The sequence below is a fragment of the Primulina eburnea genome, chromosome 2 (assembly GCF_022965805.1).
Source record: "Primulina eburnea isolate SZY01 chromosome 2, ASM2296580v1, whole genome shotgun sequence".
Classification (NCBI taxonomy): domain Eukaryota; kingdom Viridiplantae; phylum Streptophyta; class Magnoliopsida; order Lamiales; family Gesneriaceae; genus Primulina; species Primulina eburnea.
This window is the reverse complement of record NC_133102.1, coordinates 8164810-8190447: the sequence shown is the minus strand read 5'-3', so window position 1 is coordinate 8190447 and position 25638 is coordinate 8164810. Positions and strand designations below refer to the sequence as shown.

Genomic DNA, 25638 nt, shown 5'->3' with positions numbered 1-25638 from the left:
TTCAAAACACCAATAGGCACGACATCGTACAGATTATTGTTTGGTAAAGCATGTCACTTACCTGTAGAGTTAGAGCATCGGACATATTGGGCAACAAAAGCACTAAACTTGAACTTTACTGATGCAGGTGAACGACGTTTGCTTCAACTAGATCAGTTGGAGGAATTCCGGAATCTGGCCTATGATCTCGCACTAACCTACAAGGAAAATATGAAGAAGGCCCATGACAAGAGGATCATCGAGAGAGAGTTCAAAGAAGGTGAAAGTGTCCTCCTCTACAACTCCCGGTTGCGACTATTTCCCGGAAAATTGAAGTCGCGATGGTCTGGTCCATTCTTGATCTCAAAGTTTATCCATCGGGAGCTGTAGAATTGAAAGATGGGAAAGACGGGACATTCACGGTCAATGCCCAGCGCCTGAAGCACTACATGGGTGGCACAGTTGCGCCACAACTTGGAATCACCCGGTTCCAAGACAATTCAAACTGAGACGGGCCGACAGTCAAGCTCTCGACTATAAATTGAGAACTACTTTTCTTCCCCTTATCTCGCATTTGATTTCATTGTTCTTTCGTGTCAATTTAATTATTTTCTTTTTCTTTCGTGTCAGCATATTTTATTTTACTGTTGTTTTATTTTAAAAAAATAAAATAAAAAAAAATTTGACAAAACAAAAACAGAAGCTAGGGCGCTAGGGCGGTCAAGTTTGACCGCCCCAGCGAACGCCCATGGCACGTTGGGGACCGAGGGTCTTGCGCTAGGGCGGTGGAACTTTACCGCCCCAGCGCAAAACCCTTTTGTTTTCACCCGAGAGCCTCGCGCTAAGGCGGTCAAACTTGACCGCCCCAGCGCGCCACGGTATTTAAACGCGATCTCCCCTTTCCCTTTTCATTCTGCACGCCCCATTTCCCCTCCCACACCGAACACTCTGCACAAATCGCCCCTCACCTTCAAATTTCTTCTTGAATTGCAGATTCTCGGGTTCCTACACTCCTAGAGCACTCAATCAGTTGGTGACTCCACTCTTCACTCAAATTCGGGACAGCCACGCGGAGTAACCTTGGCAAAGCTTCACACACACATTCATTCATGGCCCCGAAGAAATCCAAGGTAACACACGCCTCTTCCTCCTCATCCTCTGGTATTCGAGGTAAATTTGTCACCGAGGAAGCACGACAGAGATATGAACATGCCAAAGTTCATAGGCGCTCCATTCCGGAGCGGGGGTTTGAATTATCTTCGGGGTCATTGGGTTTGATGCGGGCTATTGCGAACCGGGGATGGGAATCCTTTTGTGCGCCCCCTAAGGCTGCGGTGGTTCCGATTGTGCGAGAATTCTATGCCAACGCCGCCGAGAGAACTGATGGCGCGGCTATGGTACGGGGTAAGCTAGTTTCTTTCGACTCAATCACGATAAATGCACTATTAGCTACCCCTGTAGTTGATGAGTCTGATTTAGAGGCGCTGATCGCAAATCCAAATTTCGAAGTCATTTTGCAATCTATATGTTACCCGGGTGCTAGGTGAAAGACTCCGAGTTGCTTTCTGGAAAAGTATTTGTTGTTCAAACCCGCGATGTGGTATGCATTCCTATCCAAACGATTGATGCCAGTGTCACATACCAGTGACGTTCAGAAGGACCGCGCCATCATGGTGTACGCATTGGTAGAAAGGATACCAATTAATGTGGGCCGAGTGATCTTTTCGCAGATCCAGCAGTCCATACATAGCTCGAGCATTGCCCTATTCTTTCCTACTATTATTACCGAGCTGTGTGTGCGAGCCGGGGTAGTCGTTAATGTGGAGGACGAATGGCTACAACCAATGAGGCCCATTGACGTCTCGTGGGCGAAGACGAAGAGAGGCAAGCGTGCGATTGACTTCCCAGAGGTACCTGAGGAGGAGGCGGCCGCCAACCACCCACCACCACCACCACAGCCCCGCCGCCGGTCCATTATTGAAAAATTTGACGAGTTGGGTGCCTTTGCGGTCCATCGAGATCAGTATAACACTGTCAATAGCGCACACATGACATCGATGGAGTCTCTGGTCCGTGGGATGGCATTGCACATGGGCATGGACACCGTAGCTTACCCACCACCACCGGCATACCCACCTCCTTTCCCCTTCCAGTATGCTTATCCTCAGGCCGACGATGTAGAGCATGGAGTTGTACCACCCGATGACGAGGAGGATGACCAGTGATCAGGGGAGTCTTCCCGTTTCACTTTATTTTGCGTTTACTTTCTGCTTTTATTCACCGTGCATTTTGTCTGCATTTGTAACTCCTGGTCTGATCGTTTGCATCGTTGTTTTCGTAAGTGTTGCGCCCTGGGGACAGTGCACGTTTCTATTTGGGGGGTGGGCATTTACTCCAGTTATGTCGTATGTTGGTTGGTTATTTAGTTATATCATGTGTCGGTTGGTTGTTTAGTTCATTTTGTTTTAGGATTGCATTTATCTCGTGTTCGTTGTTGTCAGCTGAGAAGTGATGTACAATGGTGCTAGAATGATGTATGGTAGCCAATGATGATGTTGAATGGGATACACATACACATGACCACTGTTATTTTCACGGCACTAGTCTAGAATACACAAGAGGTGGACACATGAAAATCTGAAATGGATAATGAAATTTTCGGCACAAATGTTGGCAAAATCAAAGTGCATGACATAGTGAACTTGGACATTGCCTGTGGGGAATTTGAAATGCACTAGGTAACTTGAACTTGAACACATCCTTCGATATGAACACTGAGTAGGCACATATTTGCTAAACTAATTCATTGAACTGAGCTTACTGATAATACTTGTGTGGCGATATCTGCACTCTTATACCTACCATTATCGAATCTTGTTGAGGCACCCTTGAGAGTGGACACCACCACACGCCAATACTTTTTGTCCCTGTTTGAGGGAGAACAGAAAATGAAAGATTGCGGCACAAAACAAAACGTCAAAAAAAAAATGAAAGATGGAGATGTAAGGTGTGGGAGAGCCAAATAAAGGAATGAAATTCTATTCCTGGGCTAAAAGAATGGAGATGTATGGAGTTGAAGGAAATCAGACACAAAGTCTGAAAGTGCGCAATCATTACACCACTACACCTCCCTCATTGTCCGTTCCAGCCTGCTCGAGACACCCTTACCTTGCATTGATGATTTTGTTCATACCAAGTCCTACTTAGCTGTGCTGTGTATCAGTGTTAGTGAAGAGGGATGAGAGAAAGGGATGGTACACTAAAGTGTAGATTAAAGTCACTGACGGCATTGAAATCTTTACTATGAAAATGCATGATGCTTGAGCCAACAGTGCACACACACACATTGTTTTACACATCCATGAAAGAATGTAATGTCGAAACTTCGTAGTGAAATTTGAAACTAGTGTCTTGTGTTAATAAATTGGTGGATAAAGTATGTGTTGATATTCACTGAGGCAAACCAGAACCATGAATGCACCGATGTACTACTTCTCAAGTTGTTATATCTTGCAACCTATTTTTGCTCGAGGGCGAGCAACAGGTTAGTATGGGGGGTTGATAGAGGTCATATTTACGTGTTTTAAGGTATTGCAGGAGTCATAGTTTGCATCGTTTTAGAGTTTATGAGGTCTGCATTTTGGTTATTTATTCTTAGTCTATTACCTTTGATCACCGCTCACTGAAGTTACCTTAATGTGCAGGAAAATGGAGAAAATAAACCAAAAAGAGGATTTAAGGCCGAAGACCTCGCGCTAGGGCGGTGAAACTTGACCGCCCCAGCGCAAGATGCTGAAGACTCAAAACAGAAGACCTCGCGCTAGGGCGGTGAAACTTGACCGCCCCAGCGCGAGAGGCTGCGAAGAGAACCAAAGGGCAGAGGACTTGGCGCTAGGGCGGTGAAACTTGACCGCCCCAGCGCGACGCGACAATGGAAAGTTCCCTTTTTGATTTGCATTCAACTTGGAAAGAGAAGTCTGAGAAAAAGATACACTAGGCACGATTTTTGGGGGGGTATTCGGCAGCCAAGGAGGAGAAAAAGAGTAGAAAAGCTTGGAGCTAGTGCTTGGATTGAAGATTCGCCGATTTCCGGACATCGTTCTTTGCGTTTTTCATCAAATCTAGTATTTCTAATTTTGTTTTCATCGTTTAAACTTTGTTATGTTTATTTTGATCATGAATTCTAGTAGCTAACTTTATTATTTGTTGGGATTAAAGGGGATCCTACCCCGAACGTTGGTTTGAATTAATTTATATTTTGATTGTGCGGTATTCTTGATTTTACTACTGTTTTACTGTGTCATTAAAGCGTAGCTAACTTTAACGACGTTTTCATATCACGAGTGAGTTCGAGAGAATAACGAGTGATAGGATCGAGTAGTATAATTCGCGGATCTACAATTTACATAGATATATGAAATTGGATACGTGCCGATAGTCATAGTCCTTAGGGTCGAAAACTAGGGGATTTTATAGATCGAAATGCGATTTGCTCTTGATAAATAATTAAAGATATTTAATTACTTCATTGAGTAGAATTAGTTTGGCATAGCTCGAGAGAGTGTGTTCAATAGATTAGGAAATCCTGTCGGAAGCGTAGATCACAATCGAACGAATTAATAAATTAACGAGGGGTAGGTGAACCGAGATTCCCAACAAATCCATTTTTCATTGAATTTTACTCAACCATTTTAGACATTATATCTCATTACTTGATTTTGAATCTTATTATTTGCATTCTTATTTGATTTTAGTAGTAATAAAACAATCAACTCAATTTTCGTTGCTAAATGTTAAATAACTGAAAATAACAATTGTAAAACACAGTCTTCAGTGGAACGATACTTGTACTCACGTACACTATATTATTACTTGACATCGTGCACTTGCGATTAATTTTTGAGCATACAAAATCATATTTTATTGGGGATTTCACTGTGCAAGTTTTGCTCGATCAGTAATTTTGGAACACCAAAGTTTATTTTCTAATACTCGGACAATTTGGAAATTTTTTTTGGATATGTTGGGGAGATGCAGCCTTTAGGTTTTTGCTTAATGAAATTGAAGACCATCTTGGATTCTCTAAAGTGAAATGAAAGTATAAAAAGTATATGGGAGGTTGCATAGTTGGATTGATGGTATTTTATTTTTCTTTTTGAAGGTTATATATGTTTTTGTTTGTTGTAGTAAAAGCTAATCATTTTATTTGTATAGGCTTGGGTGTATGAAAGATTTTCTATGCTCGGTGAACCTCGTGTTTTACATTGCTTTCCTCGTTTATTCTAGTGGGGAGAGAGCAAGATTCCCGTGAATCCTAAAGGGCAGAGGCTGCTTTAATGGTTGTGCGATCGAACAAGGTTTGCGCAATTTAATCTGCATCATCCTATTGTTTTGTGTACATGTATTAATAAAACTAAAAATTTGTCTTTAATATTGTTAGATTGTTCTGATCAAACCATTTGAGGAGGAAAAAAAGCTCGTTGATCATATAGAGAGGATTGTTGAGGTAAAAAAAAAGGCTTGAAAATGAGATTAAAGTGTTGAAGGAAAAAAATGAAGTGGTTGAAGATGATACACCCCCGATTTATCTTCAAGGATGTGACACATATGTATGATGAAGGTCATACCGAGCAAGATGTAGATGGACATGTTGATGCTTCAGTTAAAAGTTTGAATGAAGTGGTTGAGAACAAAGTGAAAACAGACATGGAAGACAACGTTAAAGTGGAGAGTTGTGTGAAAGTGGTTGTGGACGAAGTGGATATGAACACAAATTCTGGAGACAACGTGCACGTAGGTACTGACATTGAAGAAGGGAAATAAATGATTATTTCTAATCCAAAATCATCTATTGTGAAGACGGTTCAAAAAAGAGCAGATCGGTTGAAAAAGAGAAAACATCCTGACTATTGGACACCTCCTAGTACGACCCCAAAGCACAAGAGAAAACAAGAATCATCACTCGTCTTGGATCTGGTAATTTAAAATTAATTTGTTTGGCAATAGCTAAAAATAATTTATATTTTGTATGATTTCTTTGAGCTTAAATTTTGTTAATGAATTTTGTATTTGCATATTTCCTGTTTTTATATAGGATGATATTGATGTTAAAAGTGTCGTAGAGGAATCTTTGCAGGAGTTCCGAGGAAGACATGACTATGATGGTCATGATCAGATATCAAAGGAAGAGAGAGACATAATTGAAAAGTACATATGCGGGGATTTTTTGGGGTAAAAAGATATTGTTTTTTAAAATTTTGGTGAAATCATAATTTGTCGTTTTTTGTTTGTTTGAGTTTTTAGGTTTGTTATTTTGTCTTTGTAGTGGTGTAGTTTGGCAAGATGATGACGTGATATTGTATGAGCACGAAATACTGCTTTGTTTGTTTGGCAACGAATTACGATCTGACCTTATTCATGCCTATTTCAATACATTGAGCAATAGAAAACATAAATATGTGCATGACATGTACTGCATGTCACCCAATGTAGAGGTAAAAAAATTTGATGTTAATTGTAGAATATTTTTATCAAAAGGATAGTTAACAATATTTTTTAAATTTTGTATAGATTAACGTGATTCAGATGCTAGTGAAAATGAAGCAGAAGGATAGCCCTCAATCATGTCATACGTTGGAATTGGATTTATGATTCTTTATAAGTTTGACGGTACATGTTCATCTTAAAATATCCATCACAAAATTGATAAACCGACAGAGACTTTGATTATATGTATGAACAATCATGATTGCATGGTAGCCCATAGATCTGCCAATATCGACATTAACAACGACATGAATTCAAATCCATTGAAAATTTTTTGTCCCCATCTATCACCTCAAACAGACTTCCACATGACTTGTGCACCTTAAGGTTCGAGATTGACCGTATGCAAGTGAGACATCCTTCTTCTTTCTTAGACTTAGTTATCCGGTCAGCTCCAAGGTTTTTCTCATCTTTTATGCATCGTGGTCATTATTTGAATTCATATATTATCTATCATACTCGCAATAGGTAGACATCGCCCTGGTTTTACCCAATTGTTCCAGCTTTCAACAATATTATTATTAATGACATCCCATCGCTTACCCACAAACATAGATTTGGCCAAATTTTCTGGGGACACACACAAGAAACTCCTGGGCAAGCGGCACGATTCGATTATGCTTTTGATATGCTGCGAGAACTCGTGTCTTGATGGGGTGTACGCAGCTTTCTTCAAAACAGAAGACCAATGTTTTTTGTTATGGAGAGGATACCTACGTAATACCTACAAAATTAAATTAAAAAAAATTAAAGATAATAACCAACTGATAAAGAATAAAAAAACAGATGGCTAAAATATTGAAAAATCAACATAAGACAAACCTGCTTGACAAAGTTATCGACCAGATGTCTTAAAAAATAAGAATGGTGACTACCAGGGAACATAGACTAAATAGCTTTGATAAGTCCAGGATGTCGGTCAGAGAAAAAAATGTAGCTACGGAATATCATGATGTATTAGGATGCCAAGAAATTTTTTAACCGGTAGCAAAACCATTCCCAATTAGAATTGTCTTCTGCATCAACAACTGCATACGCAAGTGTAAAAATATCATCATTCGCATCTTTTGCCACAGCGCCTAATAAACATCATATTTACTTGTTCTTAATGTGAGTTTCATAAAAATATATTAATGGCCGACAACCACTAATAAAACTAACAAGACAGGCATGAAAACGTATGAATAACTGTCTAAATTTTTTTGTCATCAAATCAATTTCACATTCAACAAAACTCCCGAGATTTGTTTCTTTAATAGCACGACAATACCATCGTAATTTATCATACGACCCCTTATCAGTTCCATGAATATCATGTATTGCCATCTCTTTACCCGCCCAAACTTTATGATACTCAAGTTCTACTCCATAATCTCTTTCAATGTCCTTCAGCATTGTACATGGGCGATATAATGGCTCTCCCCTTAACTTCTCCTTCACAACATTAGCTACCCAAGATGAATCAGCTTTAGGGTGACCTCTACTCCACAAATTGTCATCCCCATAACTATGGTTTAGGTTGCACTTTCTTATGCCGAATGAATTATCCGCTTTATGTTTGGAGGCATAAATTTTCCATTCACAGTTATCTTTGCTGCAAAGAACTAAGATCTTACCACTTTCATTTCTCCTGTAACTAAAAGATCTTCTACTGGCAATAACAAAAATTTTAAGACAAATCCTGAATTCGGCTGTATCTTTAAATTTTTGCCCACACCACGTATGCAATGAATCCAAGCATCAATAGAATTGGTTAAAGTGTCAATGTCAAGCTCGTGACCTCCGTCAGGACAAATTTCATAATCAAAATCAAACCTAACCATTTTAATACAAATCAATAAAATACATGAGGAAACACATCAATATTCTTTTACCTAATTTAAATTGAACTACAAAATATAACAAATAATACTCAAGTACTACTGCACAGTAGTAAAAAAACAAGCAATAACTCATTTATCAACTTTGCAATTTCTGAAATTAGCAAACAAACAATAAAAACAATGCAAACAAAAAAAATAACGAAGTTACCTTGTAACATTTATGTTGACCGGGCTCTGATCATGTTTTGGAACTGCTATCAATTTGATTATATTTAATTTCAAACAACTATGAAGGTTTATCATATTTCAGACATTATCATCTTCATTCAGGGTTATTGAAATCTGCTCATGTGGTGCCATGTATTGCAATATCTTTAATTCAGAATTAATAAACGCACATTTTTGTCCTAAACTCTGGAATATCTCTAACAGAGTTGCGTCATTAGGAATTGAAATCAAATAAAAACCATTGAAGTAGCGGCAACTTCCAAGAAAAAAAAATATTGCGCTCCCGGAACCGTATTCCATCAATAAATCGATCGTGAAATATCTAAAATATTAAAATTGATTATGCCGATTTAGGCGTCAAATAAAATGGACATCCAAAAAAGAAAATTAGTTCTATAATTTCTTACTTTAAATAAAAACTCAAATAATGGGGATAAATGAATTACATAAAATAAAATCACAACGGAACCAAATCGACTTTTGTGCTCAAACAATATTGAAGCAGAAATTTTTCTATTCACATTATATTTCAAAAAAATCGTCCAAATTTTTCGGTACTCATTTTAGAAATATTTTACTACAAAATTATCGTAATAATTCAACAATTATTTTCAAAATTGTTTGATAAAAGATAAGTCAAGTCAAACAAAAAATAGCGCACAAAAGAAATCAAGTGGAAACATGATAATGATCTTACATGCAGAAACTAATATCAAATAACAATCTCATTCTGTCAAACAAAATCAAAAACATTATGTCAAACCAAATAAAAAACATTCCATCAAAATAAACTAAAACAAACTCATTTTGACAAGCCAAACTAATATCACATAACTATCATTCCAATCATATACTCTAAACTAACACGTTATGTTAAACAAAACTTGTTCCCAAGATCATGCACATTAATGTACGTATTCGGTCAAAACAACAAAATTCAATTTCACAATACTGGGCTAAAATTCAATTTCACGATAATGCACCAAAATTTATTAACAAAAAAAAAACCTAAATTGGATTTAATCAAGCATATTACTTTGTTCAACATTATTCGTGCATATGGTGTTTGGCTGAAGAAATTTTCTGCCCAAAGTCAAGCTTCTTTTCGCAAATCGCAGCCCTGAACTATGCTTTGTGCCCTCTTTAAACTATTTCACTTCCACTATTTTTTATGGGGCCGATGGTTCTTTCCGCAAATGACAATCTTATTATGAACATACAACGTCATAAATCCATTTGTGTATCCAAAATGAGATTGAAGAAAAAAAATGTTTTTACGCACAAAAACCATTACAACTACAAAAATGATCACAAATAAACGACAATTGAAATGTGTATCATTTAATCGTCCTTTATTAGTTTTATAGGGTGGTAGTTCCACGGAAATCCAAAAATGAAGCGCCTATTTTCTCCTCCTCACATACGTTGCTTCGACCCAGAAATTCTGGTTCTGCAAAGTTTCCAGCAATAGGACGGCAATGGATGATGGGACATGTGGTTTCTGCTGGTAGGGACTCGGCTTTGCTAGGAATTTTCTACGCTTGGTTACGCAGATTCACGATTTTTAGCGACGGGTTTGTGGGAAGAGTCAGTTACATATACCTGTGAAATATGGTAAATTGTGCCGATGGACAACGGGAAAGGGTTTCATAGATAATGGCGAGTAGGAAATTGAAGGAAAAAAATGGTTGCTCGCACAGAAGAGAAGAGGAGTGGGAACCGGGAAGGAGAATAGAAAGGGACAATGACCAAAAATAATAGGGATTCATACTATTTTTTATTCATTAAAAAATGATAAAAAAAATGTAAAATTGCATGACACATGTAGTAAAAAGAAAGCCGGACTTTTGTCAAGTATTTGAAATGGCCTCTATTTTTTTTAAATCATAAATCATAAACTCAACAATACTAATTAAAATAACTTACATTTTCAAAACCATAATAAATTATCATTTAAAATCTCAAGTGCATAAAATAATCATATATCATCGACTAACCAAAACTCCTAAATCGACCTTTAAAGAGATCAAACTAACTATAAAATAAGCATATAAATATCTATAATAAAATCATTAACATAAATCTTTAAATCATTTATCTAACAAGCTAGTGCGGAAACATAAAGGTCTCGGATGTGTACTGCTACATTCGATCCACTCAATCGTCAACGTCTCCCATAAATCATCAAATCCTGCATCATACAAATCTAGTGAATCTAAAGACTCAACAAGTTCCAAACATGAATAAAAAATAATACATATACAATCATATGCATTAAAAATCATACTTTTATTTAAAATAGCTTTTAAGCATAAATAGACCATTTAAAATAATTTAATCATAAATCATTTAAAATAGTTTTTGAGCATAAATAAATCATTTTAAAATCTTTAAATATAAATCATATATCATAAAATCATTTTAATCGTAAAGCTTTCAATCATATATCATTTTGGATGAAGTTTGATCATTGAAAGTGACTAGCTTTTATCTTTCGGTCGACTGATCAGTCTTCAGCTCTACATGGTCCATGGCGGTGGGCACTAGGCTCCACCATGGAAATACGATCGTCGGACCCCCTCAGAGGGCCTTCTCCCATAGACAGGCTCTCTCTGGGGCCTTTTTCCCAAACATGGACTCACTTTAGGGCCTTCTCCTGAAAATAAGCTCTCTCCGATACCTTTTCCCTTTAAGACATCCCCATAAAAATGTAAGTTCACTATTCCCTCAAAAAACGGATCCCCCACATATTATATATCATTTGTCACAGTCAATTCACATCCCTCAAAATATTTTTCCTTTTCTTTAAAAATCATAAAATAACCTAACTTTCCAAAAATAGCATTTTAAACAGCACAAATTGCACAGCTTTACAATAATCATAAAATATCATATTTAATCAAAATCATCATGTAAATCATAAAATATCATTTAACAAACATTATGATCCTTCGGGACGCTGCCAAGCTTTTTTCGTATTTTCTCAAGTGTAAAATTATCGTTTTGCCCCTAGACGTAAAAATTCTCGATTTTATCTTTTTCTTACTTTTAATGACATGGGCTTATCTCAAATAATTATTTAAGTTTAAATATAATTTTTCATGTTTTTATTAAGCTTAAATATAAACTTTTTAACTAATTATTTAATTAACGATTCGTGATGCGTTTAGATCCTGGATAAATCCAAAACTCCATATTTTGATCCCAAATTTTAAGCATAACATTTTTAATACCTAATCTACCCTTGTGAGACATGAACCACACCCTGGACCCATGGTTCCAATTTAACTCTTATTAAATTCGAAATTGACCCATATATGAACACACCGAGCCATCTCAATATTTACTCGAGCCACGGTCGAGCCACCTCGAGCCAAACCCGAACCAACCCACCTAGGCACCCTCCTGACCAAGCCTAGCCCATTAAACAGCTCTTAGAACCATGTTAGAGGTCCTGCACTCTGGACCCGAGTGCATGCATTGTGTGCGTGTGTTGGTGTCATAGTTGTATTGGGTTCCCTAGTTGCCTTAGGACTCATCAAGCCATCTACCCACCAACCACCCATGACCCTTACTGGACCTAGAACACGCTCAGACCTGAACCAAGCCCAGCCCAGACCCTTGAACCCACGCACAAACCACTTTTAACGAAGACAGCAGCCTACGGACAAGGTTCCCTTCTCGTCCAAGGACTCCTAATGACCCTAGGACTCCTCCAGCCGAGCCACCACCTAGCCCACCTGACTCTAACCATCCTTGGACCATGCCCAGACCCAACCCAGACCAGCCCAAGCCTTTGAACCAGTGCACGAACCACCTGAAGCAACAGAAGCTGCACGCACCTCTCCTCAACGTGATGGGGTCCCCTTCTCGCGTGGGACTCCTCACTGATCCTCCCTGAGCTACCACCGATCCCGAGCCTCACTGACCCTCCCTGGACCACCCTGGCCCAGCCCTCTCTAAAGCTTCCCTCTGAAACTCTCGGCCCCCCTTGATCCTACGCGTGAAGAGTCCCTTCACGCAAGGACTCTTCTCCACCCACTTAGCGCGAGCCCTAGCCCTGCTAGGACACTTCCTAATACCTAACCACATCCCAAACAAACCTTACTAAAGACCTGTTCGAGCCTCTTCACCCCATGCACCCTAGCCAAGCCATAGAACCAAGTGCAAACCCAACAACCCTCGGTCCTCCCTCTCCTGAAGCCCACAGTTATTGCAGCTTGTTATTACCTTGGTTTTTTATCATGTTTTAATCACAATTCATTCATATTTTATCATGTATTGGCAATTAAATTATGTATCGTATGATTTGTATGATGTTTAAAAGGGTTTAGAAACATAAATTTGCGTTTATAACGCTCGAATATACGATCGTTGACGAGGGTGCGACGTTGATCGACCGGACGACGAAGAACACAAGCCTTTTCTCTCCTCCTTATTCTCGAAAATTGTGTGTGCTTTGAGGTTAATTTCAGCTACTAGTATAGTTAATTGTGGTGTTTTGAAAGCCTAGGTAGCTTATTTATAAATAAATTAACATGCTAATGGGCCTTGATTTTGGGTTTGCAAGTTTAAGGACAATTGGGCCTACTTTAAATAATTAAATTCAGCCCAATAACAATTAATTAATTAAATAGTAAAAGTTTATAAATTAAATTTCCATAAAATAATATTTTTGATCTTTTAAAACTTTTTGTTTGCCAAACCGGCTTCCCGAGAAAAATTGAGCTCGACTCATAAAATAATTCGAACTCCAGCATTTTTAGGAAAGTTAGATCATTTTTAAATCATATTAGAAAGTCTTGCCATCATTTAATGAAAAATAATTATTCTTGTCTTGGTCGTCTTCGGTCTACTTTTCTCTGCCTATTATCGAATATTTGGGTAAAATCTTTAATTTCATGTAATCATGTTATATCATACATTTAATCATGCAATCATACAAATATCATGTTAGTAATTAAAATCAATCTAACATACATATAAATATATGAGTTTGAATTGTGAGCTTACTACTTTACCCTTTAATTTATTTACAATTTGTTATGTTTATGAGGCTCTTTAAGTAATTTTCTATACTAATTTAATATGATCATTAATAGCCTACTTAATTCAATCAATATAATTATTAACTTCATTTTACTTTTAAATTTAATATTACTTTACCCTTTAATTTATTTACAATTTGTCATGTTTATGAGGAATTTTTTATATTAATCTAATATGATCATTAATAGTCTACTTAATTAAATCAATATAATTATTAACTTGATTTTACTTTTAAATTTAATTTAATTTATATATTTAAAAAAATTAATAATATTATATCTATTTTATTTTTATAAATATATGATTTTCATTTGTAAACTTACTATTTTACTATTTTATTTGTTTTATAAATTGTCATGTTCTTGAGGTTCTTTAAATTATTTTCTACGTTAGTTTAATAGGATTATTATTTTACCATTTTGTTTTTATAATTTGGCATGTTCATGAGGTTCTTTAAATTATTTTGCACGTTAGTTTAATAGAATTATTAATAGAGTACTTAGTTAAGATATTTATTATTGTAATTTTACTTTTAAATTTAAATTTAATTACTTTAATTATACATTGACATCAAATTCATAGAAAATTACTATAATAATGTTATAAATTAAAAATTTGTTAATATTCCGAATATCAAGGTGATAATCTATTAATTTAATTTAATTTTAATTTCTTAAATTTATACATTGCAAGCAAATTCATGAAAATCTCTACCATGTTAATGATAGATAATAATGGGAAGATGAAGGAATATGATACATATTGAATAAAAATAAATTATTAATAAATATTCTTTCCTCATTTAGAATAGAGATATTTTCAAACTCTTTATGTGTCAATTGAGATACGTGATTGAGAGAAATGTTTGTATGTAACTGATTTCAAACACTGTTTTTAAGCAATTTGGTCAATTTTTTTATATATGCTGCTAAATAAATAATACTAAATAATGTGATTCATTTGATCATTTAGTGTTCTTACAATGAAATGAGTATTTTATCCTAGAGTTAACATGTTTTATTGTTATATGTCATTTGTGTTAATTATGTTGTATGAATGTCATATAAAATGTCAATATTTCTAAGAAAATAAAATCGTTTTCAAAAAGAAAAAATCCTTCATCCAGAAAAAGAAACACATGAAAAACAAAGTGTACACAATTCTCATTCTAATAATAACGGTATGAGAATAATTCTAAAATTTTGTGGACATAATAGATCAATTTTGTGAATTTTTAGTAAATTGAGGCATTGAGCCAATTGCACTTTATTTCATCCAATATCATCTCGATATATTCCGTGGTGGCTAAGAGATTGTTTTTGTCTTTTTTTAAGTCAAAGTGACTAATCAGCTAATTCATAAGACATAAAATGGTAGTATTGAAAACTCATCGTCAAATACATCCACTTAGCCAAATAGTGAAATAAAAATATAATTCTACAACATTTCATCAAATTAATTTTGACTATCACAAAATGCTCATAAAATCTAAAAGTTGTATTATTAGATGAAATATTGAATGAAACAAATACTTTTATATATATTTGAATGATATCTATTATCTTATTTGCATCTTAATTATGTTATTCATGTCTCTTCTCAAAATTTTTAAAATACAATAATTAATTTTTATGTCGTTCCACAATATATAAAATATTATAAACAAAATGTAAACTCGATAGAAAAACATTTGTTTTGTTTCAATAAATAATATAATATTATGTTCTAGACACAACAAATGAGATTGAAACTATATTATCTCCATGATATGATGAACGCAATCGTTGTTCCAAAGCCTATAAAAAATAACTAACGAAATTACTTTCCTGAATTGCGTCAAATTAAACGAGGAAACAGTTCTAATATAGTAATTTGAGTAGATATATTAACCTAATAGCTATATATAAACAGTTCTAATTTATTAATCTTATAGCTATATGTTAATAATATTGATATTAAATATATAAAATTGATATTACAAATATCACGATATTTGAAGAAATTATAACATCATTCATTGATTATGTTGTTGAAAAATATATAGGTTATACATACTTTTACTCACAAGTAAAAATCTATCACGACTAAAATAATTTTTTCTATGTTACTGTTGATGATTATCATAAACTGAAAAATTATTCAAAAAATAAATAAATAAATAGTCGAATATAAGATTATCAGATAAAAACAATGTAGAAAACTGAAAAAATATCGTGATGGAGAAACAAACTACAAGCATGTCTAATCTCCGATGAGGATTCTAAATAACATAATAAATGTTAAAGATGATCATATACTTGTTGAGTATACCAAAATAATTATACGCATATTATGAAATTACGACAAGAGTTATTGAATTGTCAAAATCAACCAAAAAGCATATTGAAAATGTGTCATGTAGATAAGATAAATTTTCTGATTCATATACCGTCTATGATCATGATTTTTATTTTTTGGTAGTTTGATTTGTTTCAATTGATAAATACTACTATCCTTATTTTAATTCATTTAAATATTATCAAAATTTCATTCATATATTTTCAGCAGTTTAGTTGTTCACGTGCAACGCACGTGCATTTTTCTAGTTAAATAAAATAATTAAGTAATTAAAATAATTTTACACATATATGATTTACGTAGGTTGGTTTTTCAGACGTTACAGAAGAAAAAAAAAAGTAAAAGTAATGAAAACTGGATCATAACAAAACAATGACAGATGCATTTTCTCTAAATTACCGAAAAAAAATCGCATTATCATTTCTTTAAATTATTATATTTGATATATTTTTTCTGCCACGATTTACCATTGTTCCCTGTGAATCCAGCGTTATTCTAGTACGGTTTGGTGTAGCTATATTGGTGCTGCCACATGTCGGGATGGACCAGCAAAATGATAGGCGAAGAACAGGTCAAGTATCTTCTTTACTCTATAGTTAAGTGGGAAATAATTTGTGCCGGAAAGTTGAGTAAGTTGGCTATGGACGAGAATCTACTGGAATTCGTGCTAGTCCCTTTAGGCATGGGAGTGCTGTTGGCGTACCATTTTTGGCTTCTTTACAATATAATACGCAATCCCAGAAGAACTGTAATCGGGCTCAATGTTGAAAGTCGCCACAAATGGGTCTTCTGCTTGATGTCTGTGAGTCTTGTTCACTCTTATCTATCTTTTGTGTGCGTGTGTGTGGGTGCTTGGGCAAATGTATTTCTCCTTTTTTTTCTGTTGTTGGGCTGCAAATTAATTGTGATAGTTCATTGTTTTTAGGCCGCCATTTGAACTTGGAAGCCATCAGATTCTGAAGTGTTTGGTCTTTTGTTAATATTTTATAGCAACGCCATGTTCTTGAGGTGCCATGTTCTTGAGGTGCCAAATTTGATCAAACATCATAATTACTTTACAGGAATTCTTGGTGTCTATCAAATTTCCATGTTTTTTCTCTTTGTTTGTGGTGTGTGCGTTGGGGGTGTGGATAAAAGTTTTGTATGGATTCCAGTTTCGAGCTTTCCAAAGAGTAATGTAATTATCAGGGGAGAAAGTTAACTTTTCTAATGGGACCACTGATTGTTTATCGTATGCTGCTGCTATCAGGTCAGCAGTAGTATCACTGGCTGTGATATCATCGATTGAGCACATAGTAAATTGTCTTGTGCATATAGAGTGGAATAGGAGGATATGTAAAGTGAATTTAAATTAGTTATGGCTTCCAGAGTTTAACTTTTGAGCTGATATTTGGGTATTTATAGAGGACTTTCTTCTTGACTCAGATACCCCCTTAAAAATTCTCTGTGGACCAATAAATGTGATGTCTGCACACTAATGACCACAAGTTCTTTATGGCATTTGAAGCCATACTCCAGAAAGAAATAGAAAAAATTTAGGCTACAAAAAATTGCTGATGTTAAGAGCTCCAGTTTATATATTAATCAAGTTTTTCCATTTCATATGGCCCTGTTTTCTCTTCTGAAGATATTAGAATTGCTTTCTAGACTAGTTAGTCCTTAATGCTCCTATCAAATGTATTAATCAGTTAGTGTTTACAAACAAGTTCAGATGCTAGATGCTGAGAAGCTCATTCTAAAAGTTGATGCTTGAGGATATTTATGAAATTTGACAAATTTGTATCTAGATTCAATCCCATGGGCTTTGCCTACTGGCAGTCAGCGAGTTGAACAAAATTTCTTGTTTAAAGTGAAATAGGGGATATTATTTGTGTGCTGTCAAACTCTTATAAGCATCTCAGTTCATACATAGAAAAAAATGATCCAAAGAGTTGTTATCTTTGTTATTAAAATGCCATAATATTTATAGAATGCTTATTTCGGCTGTGAAAATTTGATTCCGCACTAGATTGCTCTTTACATATTTATGTTACCTCAGCAAATATTTGTGTCAGTTTAATCCTTATACATAGGAGTATTCTTTCTGACCGAAACAAATCATCGGTTACCTTCAATTCATAATGAAAACTTATCGAACACTATAATCAAAGAGAAAGTAAAGCGATGGAGTGGATCATAAGAAGTGCTTCAAATACTTTTATGAGCTGTCGTGGAGTGTTATGCATGATTCTACAAAATGGACTTCAGAAAATAGTCATGTTGCAAGAGCAAGAAGCTGGGTTATTTCCATGGGTTGCTACTATCTTACTTAGAATGAATGCTAGCCTGTTTTTGAAACATTAAAGTATACTTTCTTGTATTAGTATCAATTTTTTCAGTAATACTCTTTCACCCAGCTTTTGGCGCATTTTATTATCCCAACATGAAGTTTCCATTTTCCTCAGTTTATTTGGCTACTTATGTCGATTATTTTTTCCGCTTGGGACGTAAAGGTACTGGTAGCAAACCAGAGTTAACTTGTGGACTAAATTTTCAGGATCCACTCAAAAATGGCGTCTTGGCAGTTCAAACGCTACGCAACAATATAATGGCGTCCACCCTTTTGGCGACCGCGGCCATCACTCTCAGTTCGTTGATCAGTGTGTACGTCAGCAACCAATCAACCTCTTCTCTAGAGTCTATACATGGAAATAAATCTTCTGTAGTGGCTTCTGTCAAGTTCCTTGCTATATTAGTGTGCTTTCTTTTTGCATTTTTTTTGCAATGTGCAGTCTATAAGGTACTATGCCCATGTTAGTTTTCTGGTCTCGGTGCCCCTGTCTGTAGACAGAAAAGATTGTATCGAATACGTCGAAATGAACTTGAACAAAGGTTCCTTTTTCTGGTCACTTGGACTCCGAGCATTTTACTTGTCATTCCCTCTCTTTCTCTGGGTTTTCGGGCCTATACCCATGTTCGTTTGCTGCTGCGTGATGTCGTTTCTTCTCTATTTTCTGGACACTACCACGAAATTTACTAGGAATCTGCATACACACTCTGTTAGGGAGGATGTGTATGGTGGAGATGTGGAGTCTAGTGTTCTTCGGATATGAGCATATTTGTGATAACATTTTGTATGATATTTCTTTTGCGACAAAATTTAACTTGTCCCATTGCATTGAAATCGGTTGCTTTGATTATATTGTCATGTGTTATGTTATATGATCAATGGGATAATTAAGTAGCAAACTTGTTTATAAAAGTTTTGTTACCAAATTATTAAGGTGTTTGAGTAAGTATGTTTTTTTAGATCTTACAAATTTTCGGTTACGAAATTTGTAACGTCCAGATTCAACCACTGTCTTCACAATACTAAGATGAGTTTTTCCAACGCGCTTTTGTTTTCAATCACACGCACCTTAAGAAACTTCCCAAAGAATCATACATTTCAAATTTGTAAACTTCCCAGAACTTCCTAGACGACTTTCTTCACAGTATCAAGAGGAGTTTTTCTAGGGTGCTTATGTCTTCACGCACACGCACCTTATGAAATATTACAGAGGGTAATCAATTTCATAATTGTAAACGTCTCAGAACTTCCTAGAGGGTCACCCATCCCAGAATTGTCTCAAGTCAAACACGCTTAATTTTGGAGTTCTTATATGATGAATTCCCGAAAAGAAGATACAGATTCTTGATATGAGTAATAATATCAAATCTTTTAACCATTTCTCAACTGCACGGTCTCATACCTAAACAATCTTGGAATCCCTCTCTTTTCGGTATGGGATCGGTTCTTATGTCTTCACTCACACGCATCCTAGGAAGCTTATCAGGGGGTCACCCATCCCAGAATTGACTCAAGTTAATCACGCTTAACTTTGGAGTCTATATGTAATGAGCTCCCGAAAAGAATATGCACCTTCTTGATAAGAATAGTACCCATCAAATCTTTTAGTCACTCCTCAACTGCTACAGTCTCATACCTAAACAACTTTGGAATCTCTTTCATTCTAGTGTGAGATCAGTTCATTCGTGCCTCTTTCACCTAGAAGTCTGTCAGAAGCCGCTCATTGTCCGTGTAATCTCATGGCATCGACGATCACTCCTGACATCTTCGGCCCCGGCCTGACAAAATTGGAAAATTGGTATTGAGCATGTAAATATTGGAATTTGTTTTCCAATAAATCTCATGACGTGATGTTTTTGTGTTGAACATTATTCAAGACGAGAGATATTAAGTTCAGATTCTATTTGTGCGAGTTGTTTAGTTACATGAGAAATCTCGCCACTATTGTATAAAATTTAAGGGGTGTGCTTCACCTCAATAGAAATACCAATTTCAAATTCATTATACTTGTTTAGATAAGTTTAATTTGGTTAGATTTCGAGTTTGATACATAAGATTTTATCAATAGTCTACTTATACATATAGTCAAACTTTTATAATTTTAACTATACTACCTATTTTACCCCTTGGTGTCTTAACATAATAGAATATTTGAAGTGACATTATATATTTAAAATTAGTAATTATTTATAATTATACTTTTTTTATAAATTGATAAGGAATTGAAAGTTGATTATCCAATAATTGATCATCTATGGGCCAGTTAGTAATTAATTTTACTAAATTAAAAACCCATTAATTTATATCCAATAGGTCCATTATCAGGCATGTTACATTCAAATCCGCTACTCGAAACCTTTTCCATGTGATTGGTCTCACTTCTGTCATATCTGGTGAGATTGTCTTCCACCATTTGACCTCTTTTTCTTCTAGAAACTGTGTTACCATAGTCAACTTAAGTCCATTTGGCACTTCAAGCAATTGGAGCTGGGTCTCATATTCTTGAGCAAGCCTTGACCAACTTCTAGGTCGGGATTGTTGTCAAATGTTGGGACTCGATTCCTTCGGAGGGATCCATAATGGTTCTTGATTCTATTTGGTGGTGGTGGTGGCGGTGGTGGATGATTAGTGTTGGCATATCGCGGGTTGAGTTTTGTTAAGTTGAAGTCTCTCAGCCATTTCTTACACACCTAAGAGTTTCTTGTAAGAAAATTGTGACCCGTAACCGTAAAATAAACGTGTTGAAAATTTGTACACGGCAGCCTCAAATTTTGAAAATTGAGATGCGTATACAAATTTGATTTGAATCTCGAGCTCCCAAAGCACTCGGTGATGGTATGAGTGTGCCTATAATACCGAAGGCATTGAGGTCCCTAAAACACAATCTCATACAGAAATTACACCATCTAAAGGAGTGTTGGAGTGTTTAGAAGGCTTCGATCGAAAGGAAATCAGAAAGCTTCAACAAATTTTCAATGGCCGGAGGTAATTCTCGATTAAGCTTCCGCATATTATAAATCATGTTTATATACGTGCAAAACATGATTTGTTGAGAAAAATCTCTAACATTTGGTATCAGAGCTTGATATCTCTGTCTTGAAAATTTGTTTTCAAATATAGCTTGAATTTTAAGAAATTGATTTTTGAACTTTAGTTTACGTAAAATTGGAAATATGTATACCATAAATCATAAGAAATTTACCTGAAATTTCTTCGGAGAATTTTTTTTTGATCGGAATTTGATGTTCTCGGTTGAAGTCTTGAAATTTGTAAGAAGTTTTTTTGAGAGCAAGATGTTTTCGGTGAAGTTAGAGAAGAAATAAGACTTCGTAGTCAATTCATATTCTTGCAATTGAATTCATCGGTTGAAATGCATGAATTCAGACACAATTAGATCTCATTTGTTGAGACAGAAACTCAATCACGTGAAATGTGTCCAGTTGCATCTACAATTGGACCCACAAATTTAATGCATTAATTTATTATTATTTTTTAAAATAATAATAATAATAATTATATTATTATTAATGTGTTATTAAGTTATATGTATAATTTGGTATACATATAGTATTTGGTTAAATAATTTGTACACATTAAAATAATTCAAAGATTAATGTAATTTTCATTACATGTTTAGAAATTATTTTTGCATGTTAGATATAATGTCAAATATTATGGATAATTGTTTGATGTGTACATGCAAATTTAATATTATATTTGCATTTATTTTTTTAAAAGTTTTTTTAAATGCAAATTGTATTGAAAAATATTTTTGAAAAACAATATTCACATTATGTTCATATTAAATTATATTAAGTTGTTTATAATTTAAAATGAACATATTAAGTAAAGATGTGAATATAATATTTAAATAAAATATTTCAGATGTTCACAAATAAACAAATAATCCTCACTTTATCACTACTCTGATAAAAGAGAAAAACTGATGAGGAGCCCACATTTTGATCCTCACTTTATCACTACTCTGATTGAAGAGAAAAACTGATGGGGAACATATTTGTTCATATTAAATAAAAATGTGAATATAAAGTTATTTAATGAAAATTTTTGGCTTATAAAGATTCACATAAATGTGGATAATTAAGTTGAATAATAATTATAAAGTGACGTAAGAAAACATGATCGGAGGGAGTTCTTCATAGACCGGTTTAAACTGCCTTGACTAGCCACTGGTCTCCCTGATGAACATTGCTCTGTCTAGGAGTTGGGTATTTAAAGGGCCTTAGCACTACCTATCTTTCTTGGGAGCACTCTTGGAAAGTGTTGATTGCGAAATAATTATTATATAAAGCATTAAGTAAAGCCAAAATTTTGTCCAGTGAACCGTATAATTTTAAATAATTAAGGTTTAGCCACAGCACCCTTAATTATGAGAAATTATACATTAAGTCGGTTAAGGATCACATAAAGGACATTTATCTAGTGATCCGTATAATTTTAAATAATTAAGGTTTAACCACAGTACCCTTAATTATGAGAAATTATACATTAAGTCGGTTAAGGATCACATAAAGGATATTTATAAAATCAAAATTTATGTCTAGTGAAGCGTCTAATTTTAAATAATTAAAGTTTGGCCACAGCACCCTTAATTATGCAAAATTATACATTAGTTTTTAATCACATTTAGTTATAACAGACATAAATTACATAAAATTATTCATCATTATGATAATACTTTGAGATGAATAATTATGAAGAATAAATATTTTATGCATAAAGAATTTAATATTCTAGTGATTCGTGTGATTTTAATTAATTGAAGAGTAGCCACAGCATCTTTGATTGAATTAAAATTATACATAAATTATGAGGATCACATTTGGTTATAAGGATATAAATTGTAATTAATTATATTTGAACATTGAAATTTATCCCATAAGAAATTTCGTTATGTTAAATATGATTAATTAGGATACAATATTGAATTATTTTCTTAATTTATCTACATGGATTAAGAATTGAATATAATTCAATAGTTATATCATTAAGTTGTATGAATATAATTGAATTAAAAATTCAGTCCACAGCCAATTTTTATGTCAGTGATTCATATGTAAATCATGATTTACATGGGTAAAACATGATATATGGTTTATTGCTTCATTTAATAACATTAGCATGTATTCATTAAATTTGCAGCATATTGCTATTACTCTGATATTAATTTCTTGAGAATGACTTGATTAGTGGAAGCGATCAAATTCAGAATATTGATCATTATGATGCTCATTCATCCACACAAGTTATATATATCGATTGCTATTCACAACATCCTCCAATTAATAGGTGTATTGTGAAACCAATCATATAAATTCCATAGAAAGTTGGTTCAATTGCTATTCATTTTTTAAATGAGTCTTTGAAACAAATAAAGTCTCATTAGGCAATATCGAACAACATAAAGAATTCTTCTCTAGTGATGATGAATATTTAATAATTCAAGATTAAGAAAATGATATGGATTGAAACATGTCTCACATTAGTGGTATTTCAGGTTTTACAATGTTATCTCTTCATTAAGTTTTGTTGAAATATTGTGGGCCATATGACTACCAGAAGGTTAGTGGGAGCTTAATTATTATCAGAGTAATATAAATATTTGACCACTAAAAAGCTGCAAAATATTTTGCGATACCTTTATGATATTAAAGTTTTACATGCTTATGCGAGACGAATTGACAATTTGGAAAGTGATTTACTACTTCCACTATTGAGTCAAAATTCGTCATTGAAGCACTATTGTGTGGTGTATTTAAGGAGTTTCATTATGGGCTTAGAATTATGGATTCTATATCTAGGCCATTAAGAATATATTGTGACAATTCAGCTGCTGTTTTTATGGCTAAAAATACCAAAAGTGGTAGTCGAAGCAAGCACATCGACATTAAGTGTTTAGCCATACGAGAACGTGTTAAAGATAAAACCATGGTTATCGAGCACATTAGCACTGAATTGATAATTGCAGATCATTTGACTAAAGGCATGCCACATTGAAATTCAAGGATCATACAGAAAGAATGAGACTTGATTCTTTTATGTAATTTGTTGTAAAAACAAAATTAATGAAACTCATTAAGTTATGATATTTTTCATATTCAGTTATATGCATATTCAGTTATCATGAAAAATATCAATACAGTTGGACCTCGAATAAACATAGGGTTTATTCATTAAGTTATTTGAGAGATATAATACATTGTGATACATGGAAGATAATAATCGCTTTTAGATGACCTATCGTCATGATTCATGTATTTTGTTTTCTCCTATGGTAAATGAGATATACGGGTCAAGTGGGAGAATGTAAGAAAATTGTGACACGTAACCGTAAAATAAACGTGTTGAAAATTTGTACACGGCAGCCTCAAATTTTGAAAATTGAGATGCGTATACAAATTTGATTTGAATCTCGAGCTCCCAAAGCACTCGGTGATGGTATGAGTGTGCCTATAAATACCGAAGGCATTGAGGTCCCTAAACACATAATCTCATACAGAAATTACACCATCTAAAGGAGTGTTGGAGTGTTTAGAAGGCTTCGATCGAAAGGAAATCAGAAAGCTTCAACAAATTTTCAATGGTCGGAGGTAATTCTCGATTAAGCTTCCGCATATTATATATCATGTTTATATACGTGCAAAACATGATTTGTTGAGAAAAATCTCTAACATTTCTAAGATGTTTGTAACATGGTACAAATATATGAAGCAATAGTGGTTCAAACATGAAATCAATCAATGAATAAGTTGAATAAATTTTTATTGATTTCATATAGGATGAAAAACATATAAATCAAAGTTGGATGACGCTAACAGAAGCAATGGATTGTAAATCCTTATTACAAATGATACTAAAGATCTAGTAATCTATAATCTCATCGTATCCTATGACTTCGTCTTCCATTGGATCTTCTTCAGGGTCTTTCTATTGATTATCCTCAGTATTTTTTTCTGGATCGTCCTCGTCCTGCAGTTGAGTAATGAAGGCATGTAGAGCTGCATTTTGACCAGTCAAATTTGTACCAAATTTTGCAGTTCTTGAATGAGTGCCTTGTCTTGTTAATGGCGTTCAGTTTCAACCAGCATGATCTGATGAATCTGGGACTTGAGTGTCTGGGCCTTTTCAAGCATTTGGCTGCATGAGCCGTTTAGTTGAAGGATCTTGGGCCTACAATATTATACGTATATTAAAATTATAAGGTTGGGGCCTTGCTTATGATACGCCCCATAATATTTTTGAGAACAGACTCACTCGACCAAAGGAAGAGGAAGCGGGAAAATGGCCTGGCCGCAAGGAATCAAGATACATTTGTCGAGGGCTGAT

At 34.5% G+C, this 25638-nt stretch overlaps 1 pseudogene; it reads left to right on the top strand.

The window, feature by feature from the left end:
• Positions 1 to 16428: 16428 nt before the first annotated feature.
• On the top strand, positions 16429 to 19220 carry LOC140822903 (uncharacterized; annotated as a pseudogene).
• The last annotated feature ends 6418 nt before the right edge of the window (positions 19221 to 25638 follow it).